Source organism: Peromyscus leucopus, chromosome 6 (genome assembly GCF_004664715.2).
Source record: "Peromyscus leucopus breed LL Stock chromosome 6, UCI_PerLeu_2.1, whole genome shotgun sequence".
In the NCBI taxonomy this organism is placed as follows: Eukaryota; Metazoa; Chordata; class Mammalia; order Rodentia; family Cricetidae; genus Peromyscus; species Peromyscus leucopus.
The window spans coordinates 99793196-99805456 of NC_051068.1; the positions used below are offsets into that span (position 1 = coordinate 99793196).

At 40.0% G+C, this 12261-nt stretch overlaps 1 protein-coding gene across 19 annotated transcripts in view; it reads right to left on the reverse strand.

The window, feature by feature from the left end:
* Ank2 (ankyrin 2) overlaps positions 1-12261 on the reverse strand; it is a 596100-nt gene that overhangs the window by 258409 nt on the left and 325430 nt on the right. The gene's annotated exons all lie outside the window — the stretch shown is intronic.

Consider the following 12261-nt stretch of genomic DNA (forward strand, 5'->3'; position numbering starts at 1 on the left):
TATATAATTGGCAATTTTTGTCTTAAACTCATTTGAAGGCAGCGGTTGATAAATGCATTCCGTGGCAGTACAGAAACTTTATTTCTTCATCTGATTCAAATTTTAGCTCAACACAGAGAATAATCACACTTGCATGAGGCCACATGGTATTAGTGGTGCAGCAGTCCCAGGGTCAGCCAGCTTACAACAGATTAAGTCATTAAGTGGGGGCGGTCAGTTCTCTTATGTAAGAGGGGCATCATCCCTTTTGCACCCACAGCTAAGAATTCAGATCTGCAAAACACAGAAAACCTTACTCACTTCATCATGCCTTCAGCCTTCCTAACCCTTCCCTGGGATGTCTTTTACATATTGGCGTAGAAAACGCATGTCTGTCCAGGCTTCTTGGGAACTTAGCATGGACTTGGGGGAGGTCGTCTTTTCGGCAAGGGTGGTCATGGTTGCTCTTAGTTATATCACACTCCACACATGTCCTCTACTCTGTCGTGAAATCAAAGCCATCATTACTCAAGGGTACTTCTGGGAAACAGCAAGAACAGAGCACTGGCTGTTCCTGGAGCCATCTGGCATTCCCTTTTCCTCCAAATCCTAGTTTTTTAAAAAAGGTTTACAGCAAGCCAGCCACACCTGATTCACGGATGTTCTTTTAGCTTTTAATAATCTGAGTCCTAATGGGATGTGACTGAGCCTTTTGCAATGATCTTCCTGTTGGTGAGGGTGACTGAGGATTCTTCTAGGACACACCTTTCCCACTGCCTCAGTAGGATCTGCTTCTGTCATAAAATCCTCTCCCTCTTCAGACTTCTCAGTAGGAAAGTAAAAATCACAACATGGCTACAGCAGAAGGTGAACAGCTCCCGTTGTCAAAACCATTTGCTTATTTCATTAGTTCTTCACAAGCTCACTACAGACCCACTTGGAAAATTAGCCAGCATCAGTTTCACTATGTTGTTCTCTTATACCAGGAAAATTTCACATTTTTAAGCTTCAGTTCGGTAACTAAAAACAAATCTCAGATATAGTTAACAGTTTAGTCTCCAGAACCCTTTCGACTCTTATACTTTGTCTCATCAAGAAAGAGCATTATCAGATGGCCACTAGATGTTAGTTTGAGTGACAGCGACATTACAGAAAGAATTGTGCTGGCCAAGTATTTAAAACCAACAGTGACAGAACTTTGCTTACATTTTTCCTGGTACCTTTGTATGTGACACCAAGGAGCAAAGGTACTGTGCCTCTGCAGAGGAGACTGGAAGACAAGTAACATATTCTAGATAGCTTTCCTCAAGACAGCATGCAATAATAGCAGGAAGGCTACAGTGCAGGGCTCTTGACTGCCAATCCACCTCAGGGAAAGGAAGCACTGAGGAGCCACCAACTTCCAATCACAAAACCAGAAATCTCAGACAATTAGTAAACATATTTTTAAATAGAATTAATCACAAGTCTTTTTGTGTGCTATGTTCATTTATCTTTTTTCCCAATTAAGAAATGCATTTTTATTTTATTTTAAATTGCTCCCATATGAAATGATTAGCAGAAGACAATCCTTTCAAGAAAGTTAAGACGATCAGACATTTCTACACAGTGCTATCTACCTACAGCTGACTTATTCAGCAGTGAACTGTTGACTTCTTAAAGACATTCCTTCTTGTGGACTTGTTACTGTTCAATCTTCTCTATGATTTCTATTGGGTGGGGAGGGAGGGTCCATCAATTTTCCTAGGAAAGGGAGTAGTGCACACTCACCAGCTGACCTCTGCACAGACAGGGCACCAGGTTCCAGTCCCAGGAGCTCACAGCCATTTAAATGATGCATACACCACATTAAATGGGATCTTCCCTTCAAGCCTCCAGCAGAGATATAATACTGGCTGCGTTTTGAATTTGTACCAAAAGCTGATTCCTTCCACAAAGCATCTTGACCGGTAATGAGAAATGCTGGTGTCTTGCCTTCAAAGGTGAGGAGCACACAGTAGCCCTGTCGTTTACGTTTGAGAAGCAGAATTGAGAGATTGCCCTTCAGAGAGGGCATGCTTCATTTTAAAGACAGGAGAAAACCAGCCATTTGCTGTCCTTACTGTACAGCAATCCATTGATCAGAATCCAAAGAAAATTCTCTGCGACACCAGGCATCAAGTAAGGGCAGCGTTCAATATCAACTGAGCTGGCCATATGCAACTTAATCCCTTATCTCCTCCTCCCTCCATGGCTCCACCCAGGAGAAGCAGCCATGCAACTGAACAGCATGCTCACTCTATACAGTCCAATTGTGGGAGGCAAGGGGGTGTGGTGAAAATGAACCAGCTAATCAGACGGTGGTGGTGGTGGTGATGATGATGATGATGACAGTGATGTGCCTACTTGGAGTTGATTCTTAGCAAATTCATGGTGTTAGTCCATATTTAAGAGCCTATGTGTTTTCTGAAGATGCTGAGTGATTACAATAAGACAAAGCAAACTGAATGAGTGACTTGAGTGACACATCACCTTCAATTTGTTTTACCTGAAGCCAGAGTCAAAAGCCAACTTGATAGTGCAAGATTACTAAGGCAATGTTTGCTGATCATATAATAGCTCCTATTTTGGATAGCAATGTTTCTCTAAGAAGATGATTTGTGTAAGGTCACAATGCCCAGGCGGTACTATTTTCTTCCATTTCTGCCCAAGGAAAGACTCAAGGACTCTAGTCTAAATCTAGGATGGAGAAGCAGCTGACTCAGGCTCATCACTATCCTGCCTCAGAAACACACCCCAAATGCTTCCAAGTTACACAGAAAATTTCTAACTAGTGACATTAGTCAAAAGACAAAGCTGAAAGAGTTTCCCACCAAGGCCTTTCTATAAAGAACATAAAGCCACATGATCTGGGTCATAAATAGTTACTGTTCTGTCACCACAGACCTTTCTCTTCTCAGACCCTGACAATGGTCTCAGTTAAAGGCTAGGGCTAAGTCTGTAAGGGGCAGAGGGAAAGAGAAGGAGAGAGAAGAGAAAGCCAAGGAAAGGAGATTGCTAGGCAGAGCATCTCTCCCTGCACACTGTCAAGCTCATCTCCAGTGCCATCCCCTCAGCCACAAAGTGTGAGCCTCCATAGACAAGGAGCAAGGTCCACCTGTCCGTGGGAATAGGCTCCCTAATTAACAGCGTACGTGCGTGCGTGCGGTGCGTGCGTGCGTGCGTGCGTGTGATTTTGACAGGAAACAAATTCATTTAGCAGTCAAAAACAGCTACTAGTAGGAAATTGATCTCTTTCTTTCGGCTTTTACACTGAAAACTTAGGAGCAATCGTATAATTTTTTCCAGTGACCTTCTGTGTTTTAAAATCAAAGCTTTCTCACGTTGCCTCTCCTCACTGTGCAGGTTCTAGCTGAGCTGCTGTCGTTAATCAAGTATTGTTCCAGGAGGTCCACCAGGAGGAATCATCATCACTGTAGAGATGAGCATCCAATCTCCCCTGGACAGAGCCTTCCAACGTATTGTGAGCAGAGCTCATATGCAGATCTTGGAGCGAATGCTGCTTCAGAGTTTTTAAGCATCTGGACTCAAGTTTCAAATTACTTATAAATATCTTCAAATGTTCTCCGGACTTCTCTCTTCCCAATAATGACATCTTACTCTATGACTCAGAGACAAATAAATATCCATATGTAAATATAAAAAGATGTGCTGATTCTGAATTTTTTTAAAAAAAAAAACATCTGATTGTGATTATTAAAGGATTGAAACTTTGACATGGACTTCATCTCCTATTGGGGATTGACTGTCACACCTGTTTTTGGTTTGTACAAGATTTTTCTAAAAGCTCTAGGGTTTGTTTTTTCATCCTTTCATTTGACCAAATAAAAATCACGGGGGCTGGCCAGATGGCTCAGCAGGTAGAAGCTCTTGCCACACAAGCCAGGTGACCTGAGTTCAGTCCTGGAGATCTGCAGTGGAAGAAGAGAACTGACTCTGGAGAGTTGTCTTCTGATGTCCACACCCCCAGATTCCGTGTAAAAACCCAGGCAACTTCCTATGAGGCCAGGACTGCAGAGAGGAAGACAGGCGGATCCACGGGGCTCACTAGCCAGCCTAGCTAACTGGCCCAAGGCCAATGAGAGACTCTGCCTTAAAACACAAGCTTTTGAGGAATGGCATTCTAGATAGATCACAGATATGTGCTCATCCCCGTATACATGCATCACAAAAAAGAAAAGAATAACTTTAGCATCTCAAGGGAAACTATTGGTAAGAGAAAGAAAACATGATCAATACTTGCACATTTCATATTTATAAGTCAATCTAAAGTATTATTTAGATAAATAGCTTGCTAAAACACCCACAGAGAAAATATTACATGGAGCAAAAATATTTTAATTACTATTACTTATGTGATATTAAATTTAAGTCATATATGTCTCATATTTTTGTGAGAGCTAAACTGGTAATATTTAAGACCCACTAAGTAGAGATTAGAATAACTGAGTTACTGTGCTATGTTTTATGGAGCATGAATTATAACCCTCTAACAATACTCTGCCAGTAAACAATTAATAGAAATATTTCAATCTTTTTTAAAATTAACAATAGGCATACAAAAGTGTAATTTTAGAGTATGTTTGAATCTATTGAGTTTAACATCAACTGAGTGGTGGATGTCATCAGTCTCTGGTGTTTTAATCCAATCTCATATCCTTAAAATATAGACATAAATATTTTTAGCAATTCTAGGAAAATAACTCTGTACCTACTAGATTCTCTGTCTAGTAGAGACTTCAATAAATGTAAAAAATTTGTAAAACATATTTTGATTACACAATCACTCATAAGCAACCCCCTTGAAGGGGATTGAGCTACTGTTGATACCAGAACAATTATGTAATGTCACCTGGTCACGTTTTGCCCAGTGTAAATGACTGTCATATCCATGAGGAGTTAGTAACAAAGATATGGACATCTCAATTATTATGCTTCTGGGTTCTTCATAATCTTTTTCTGCTCCCAGAAAGTGCTTCCAGATCCATTTTCATTTCTTTGCCACCAGACAGAAAATATTCTTTTTCTTGCAACCATGTTCAATTAACTTACAAATAAAATATACTGTTAGCCATTCATCATATCTATTTTTTAGATATGACAAGCATTTTTATTTCATATATTTTATGTGAACTCATATCCCGTTGATATGGAAACCAAAACTCAAGCCTTTTTTGGAAATTACATTTTCCGAGAACGGCATTTTTGAGTCTTTCTGGTCAATAATCAAAATTCAAGCACTAACATGCATCCTGTGTGTTTCCAGCTACTGGGAGGCAATCTACTCAAACATCACTATTAGTGAAATGAGCTAGAAATATAGACAAACCTTAAATAATGTCTTTAATCCGTTTTTACAATTATGTGCCTGCAGAGACTAAAAAAGGGCATACAATTCCCCTTGGATGTCAGTCACCTGATGTGGGTGCTGGGATTTGAACTTGGGTCCTCTGGAAGAGTAGTGAGCTCTTTCTTAACCTCTAAGCCATCTCTTCTGTGCCCTAAAATATAAACAACTTCTTGAGATCAATACAAAGCTAACATGATAACTGGGGATTTCTAAGCAAGACTGAAAGAAAATGGACCCATTAAGAGAGGAGCAAGCACAGTGCGTTTGTTTCCTGATACACTTTTCCTAGCAAATCTGCACTTTCTGAGCAAAAGGGCAGAAACCTATAACCAATATCTACACAAAGGGGCAAGGCCCCTCCACAATCATCTGAGACTATGAAGAGAAATATTCAGGCTGAGGATAGAATTAAAGCCATCCCTCCAGCAGATCAACAGTCACAAAGCCGACCTGAAGTCTCTGCACATCTGCTCTGAAGGAATTATTATCATCCGTTCCCTGAAATTATCGGTTTAAATAACGCCTTAAGTACAGTGATCAGTATCCCAAACTACTGGGTGTACATTAGAAACAACAGAGCAGGACAGGGCAGCAGATCTGTGAAGACTGCCAGTGTTTGAGTATGGACAAGACACCATCACATGAGGGACACAGTTCTGACTCCTACCGGAGCATTACTCACAGAGGAAGGTAAGGCATCTCAACTCTTGGAGTGCAGACTGACTTCGTGAGCCTTTTCCTTCACTGTTTCTAATGAGCCACATGATTTTCCATAAGAACAGAGATTAAAACACATAAGCAGCAGAGGAGTAAGTGAATGGTAGAAGCAATAGGTACCATTACAGAAAGCCCTTCTCTTAATAAAAGCTTTAATAACGATTCAATGAATCTTTTCTATTGAAAGCTGCATGTTAGCCACATACTCGCTGCTCTGGGAAAAGAAGATGCTGCCATGTAACCATTTTGGTTAGTTTCAAGAATCATGTGACCAGCTCTGGGAAGCAGGCTTTGGAATTCAGGAAGGCTCTCCAAGACGTCTAAAGGAGAATATGACAGCTTTGTCAAAATAATGCTGTGGATGGGCAGGGGATAAAACCCACTACATGAGCATGAACAGGAACTGGGTCTCAAGGCTCAGATATGGAAGGCACTTAAATAGGGCACTGGTTCATTGCAGTGAGTGGGCAGAACTTCAGATTGTCAGGTAGGTGCCTCTCAAGTCACCAGATTCCAAAGCGGCACATAAGATTGAATCTTACCTTTTGGCCTCATGCTATGGCAGTCCACTACGGACTTGCCAGGTCAGTGGCAGTTTTCCTTCACAGAGATTTAGATGTCCTCTATAAACCATTTGTTTTCTATCCACAACAAACGAGAGAGGAAAGCCAACATAGGTAGAACATTGCCCCCTCCCATAGGAGAAGCTTATTCTTCTCCCACACAACAACAGTTTTGGGAAGGTAGACAATTGATTAGGACCAAAGTCAGTTCTCGATTACAAGCTTGCTGTGCCTTATTCCTGGATTATCTACCAACTGGTCCAGCCAGCCAGCCATCATCTCCGTCTCACTATTTTAAGGTAAATTGTGATAGGTTCCCAGCACTGTAAGGAACTCAAGTTTATCCAAAGGTAAATATGAAAGCAATGGGGGGGTGGTGGTGGAAAGGAATTATACTTGCAATATAAAATGATGACTTGCATTTATTTTTTAGTATTTTAATTAACACATAACTGTACATATTTATAGGTTAAAATCTATACCTAATATAACAAAATTGCATAGAAAACTTGAAATCTTAAACCTTTCAGAATTCAGATTCACTGAGATCTAATAGATAAGCATGAAGTAATAGAAATAAAATAGACTTTTTTCAGAAATTATAAATTTTATATGAAAAATAAGTAATGAACTAAGTGGAAACTCTGGTCAATATTTAACTCAACTAGCTGTCTAAACTAAAAACATCAGTAGAGTCCTTTGCTATTTCGGGTACTTTAATACATGTAGCTTCCAATTCTCTGACTTCAAAAAAATGATTGGCTCTTTCCCCTCTGATTTACAGGAAAACAGAACAAAACTTTGTCATCAAACTAATAAAATGTCCCCATTTCCTCTAATGTCTACACAGTAAAAGCTTAGAGCTTGGTAACTACTATATATTATGTTTATATTTTTTGCCCACTATTAAGTTATAGGTTACTGTGAGTCTGGCATGTCTATTTAAAATCTATTTTTTTCTCCACTGTACTTCTTATTTCAATTTCATGAGTTAAACAAGTTTTCTATTATCTAAAGAAATACGAGAGGCAAAAATGTTCTGGTTTCAGGGGTTTTCGAGATGGCTCAGCAGGAAAAGGTTCCTGCCACCAAGCCTGTCGATTCAAGTTCAATCCCTGGGACCCACACTGTAGAAGAGAACTAAACTCCTCAAGTCATCCTCTGACCTCCACACAGGTGCCATGACGTGCATGTACTCCTGCACATATGGAAATATATAGATAAATGAATAAAATGTCTTTTAAGTTGATTCATGAAAAATAATACAAATGTTTTGTAAGGACTTGGGAAATGTAGTTCCTTTATAATGCTATTGAAATCTGGGTAAGGCTGAAACAAATGTAAAATATTGAGGCAGAACCACTAGAAACATCTAGAAATTCTACAATAAGATTATTTTTCAAATATCTTAATACTTTTACTGCATTTAATAGATACTGAACCAGAAAAGAAGCAAGGTAAGACCCACCTGTCACTGTTTGTCTAAAAGGAAGAGAGTGCCACATGCTAAAGAGGAGAAAATGCTCAAACATTGGGTGTTTTCACAGAGCTCTTGATCTCAATCATCACTGCAAGATGATGCAGTGATATGTGCTAGGAAACAAAATTCTATGTTTTGTTTGCAGACAGGGTCTCATCTATCCCAGGCTGGCTGGCCTGGAATTTACTGTGTATCCAAAGATAGCTCAAACTTTTAATCCTTCTGCCTCTGCCCCCTGAGTACTGACACCACAAGGGTACACAGCCATGCCTAATTCTGCATTTGCTGGGGACTGAACCTGGGGCTTCCAGAATGGTACATAAGCATTCTACCAACTGACCTACATCCCTGGGCCTGAAACAAAATATTTATATGTATTATTTTTATAATTTTCCCTTCTCATATTCTTTTTATTAGTTGATCATAACAGTTTGATTCCATTATAAAAGCAGAGCTTCTTCGTGCAATGAGCTGTCTCATATCTCAACTTGAGCCCTATGTTGAGTGTATTTCCTATCCTTTGTGAGTTTCAATGTCTTTTTACCATTAATGGGGATAATGTCTAGTTAATAGAACCAAGTAAATGGGATGCTTTGTATATGTGGTAAGAACTCAATCAGTAGAAACTACAATCATTATTGTTTAGGGAAAAACATAATATATAAGAACATAAAAGGGGGAAAAGCCAAAAGCCCACAGCGAATGGGCCAGAAACACAATAGAACCATAGCCTCAAATAGTCTGTGAAAAGACTGCTGACTGCTAGCCATCCTCATTCTTCCATTAGTCAACTGCTTTAAACTATTGGGTAAAGAGGAAACCTGACATAACCTGTCCTTGTAGCATGGTGGAGTGAGTCTTACAGTAAGGGGAACACAAACCAATCAGCCCTGATGGAGCATAGCCCCTAAGACACACAGGACTTACGTGGCTTTAGAATCGGAGATTCAGAGTCAGCCTCAATCACAATAAAGAGTCACATCACAAAGCTTTGTTTGGAGTGCAAAAACAAAACAAAGAACAATTGCCATTTGACAACCACATAGGCATAATTCCAAGTGGAAGGTTCTGGAACAAGTTCTTTTACAAACAGTGACAAAGAATCAGGCAATGGAAGTCCTTTTCATTCCTATGATTGATCCCTAAACTCAAGTTTTAGTAAAGGCCAGAAGCTCACCCTGTGGTTGATATATTGTGCACCCCAATAAACTTATCTGGGGGTCAGAGAACAGAACAGCCATAATATTAAACATAGAGGTTAGGCAATGTTAGCATACACCTTTGATCCTAGCATTCCAGAGACAGAGATCCATCTGAATCTCTGTGAGTTCAAAGCCACACTGGAAACAACCAGGCATGGTGACTCACACCTTTAATCCCAGGAGGAGATGGCAGAAAGGTATATAGGGTGTGAGGACCAGGAACTAGAGCTGGTTAAGCTTTTAGGCTTTTGAGCAGCAGTTCAGCTGAGATTCAGTCTGGATGAAGACTCAGAGGCTCCCAGTCTGAGGAAACAGGATCAGGTGAGGAACTATCGAGGTGAGGAAGCTGTGGCTTGTTCTGCTTCTCTGATCTTTCAGCGATCACCCCAATACCTGGCTCCAGGTTTGATCTTATTTAATAAGACGGTTTAGCATTACATCTACATCACCCCTTCATACAGGCTTCACATACACACCTATGATATATTGTGAAGAACTTTTGTTAAGATGTTTCCCCCTCATAACACTAGGAATAAAATGCCACCTTTCTCTAAATCACAGCATAAGCACAAAATGGTTTGAACCACAAGTATAGTTGAAATCAAAATCCAGCACGTGAAGCTACTCTATTTATGCACTTGTCTGCACTGTCAGCATTAGGACATTGACAGGAGGAAAAACGTTCACTGTTGGGTCCACAAAGAGCTGACATTAAATCTGGGAGGGTGTTTTTAGATAAATCAGAGCAAAAGGTTCCTGTCACCCTCCACACCTTGTAGAATCTTCTGGAAAGGCAACTCTGGCCCCTTTCCACTTAAAGACACTGGGTTGTGGTTACAGATTATACAACTTCAATGAAAGGCTCTGCTAAAAAAAAAAAAAAAAAACTGAAAACTGGTGAATAAACCCCATAGCTGGACTATCATGTGTGATCTTGGAAATTAATGGAGGTCGATAGCCCTCAACTGCATGGAAGATATGAAAATCCAGTTGCTCTAAAATGACTTGAGAAATTATACTCTAAGGTTTAAAGGAATTCCTTTATGCTTGCTACATACATGTTTGTTTAGTAAGTATTTTCTTCTCTGTTCTACAGAAGACAGGCAATGTATTTTCCAACAAGCCATACAATATGACATTAATCTGTAAAAATCTTATACAAAATATAGATTAAATACTATAATTTTCCAAGTAAATTGGAACTTGAAGCACAGTGAAGCATACCAATGTAGTTACATGTAGTTACGAGATCTGGGGTATCATATCTCCACTTAAGATCTCTTTGAACTCATTTTAGGTTACATCAAAATATTTACAACTAATTTTAAAGAGAACTTTGTTGATGAAACCTCTGACTTACACTAATCTACATAACATCAGGCTTCAAGTGTATACCAATGTATATAGAATACAAAATGATCAGACTTCTTTAGAGTAAAAATGCCCAAACATCATGAGAGAGTTACTCTAAAATATTCAACCCCAAATTTGCATGGACAGACACAATTTCTGAAGAAGTCCGTGGAAATAGTCTCCATGAAGAAACTGTCTCAGCCGGGTGGTGGCGGCAGTGCACGCCTTTAATCCCAGCACTCGGGAGGTGGAGCCAGGCAGATCTCCGTGAGTTCGAGGCCAGCCTGGTCTACAGAGCGAGCTCCAGGACAGGCACCAAAACTACAGAGAAATCCTGTCTCGAAAAACCAAAAAAAAAAAAAAAAGAATGAAAGAAAAAGAAAAAGGAAAAAAAATGTCTCACACGTGAGTCTTGGAGTTTATGTCAGACCCAGTGGAAAAATTAGTCTCCTGACAGTCTCCAACGACATAGATCACTTTGGGGTGAAGTTTATTCTACAAACATAATTGTCTCAAAAACTTATCTTCTGAAGTATTTCAACTCTTACTTTGGACCATTTTCCTTTTTCCCCATGCTTGCCTTTGTCACGGTGGCATCTCAACCCAATCGATATGGCTTACCGGGCTTAGTCCTTCAACTATCCCATCTCACAGCAAAGCTGACTTGATACTCACTTAGGAATTCTGCTACATGATTAAGGAATTGTTTGTGCAGTTTCCTAAATGAAGGACCCACTCACAATGGAATCTGTCCAGATAACTGGGTTACACTTTGTGGTCAAGACTTAATTCCCCCTGGGGTTAATAACACTCTTAGCACTCCCCCAGTTGATATCATTTGTCTACCATCAACTGCCAATAAGTCTATGTTTTGCCTGTCAGCTGGGACGACCTTGTCCTGTGTGTTAGAGCTTCTCCACCTGACTTGGTTAGCATCTCTTTCTTGGAACCATTTCTCCCCAGCCACTGAGTTCACCAGTTCTAGGTAGACCCATTTCTGCTGTTCACTGTAAACTGGTGCTGCCAGGAGCGGTCCCAAGGTTGGCAAAATGATGTCCCTTGCCCTCATCCATCATCCATCACAAGTCACAGTCTACTTGCTCTGTTTCCTTCTGTTTGCCTTCTCTTCCAGTTTATACTCAAACTTAAATGTTTACAGTTTCACAATTCCTCTTCATCAAAGTAACATGAGATCTCTTTATAAGAACGTGGTTTTCAGGTATTTTTTTTAATTAGAAACAGAACAAGTGCTTTTATTTGCTCCTATTTCTCAGCCCAAGAATCTCACGTGTCCATCAAAATCACAACACACACACACAGACACACACACACACACACACACACACACACACACAGAGAGAGAGAGAGAGAGAGAGAGAGAGAGAGAGAGACATACACAGCACTTTTAAGAAAAGACTATATGCAGCATTTAGCATACAGAATGTGAACATTAAGTAAGTATTATGTTCCCTATAGTTTGTGTCTTAAATGTCCCCAGAAGCCCATCTGTTGAATACTTGGTCCCCAGCTTTTCAACAGATTGCACTATGGAGAGATGCTGGGATATTTGAAAGGTGA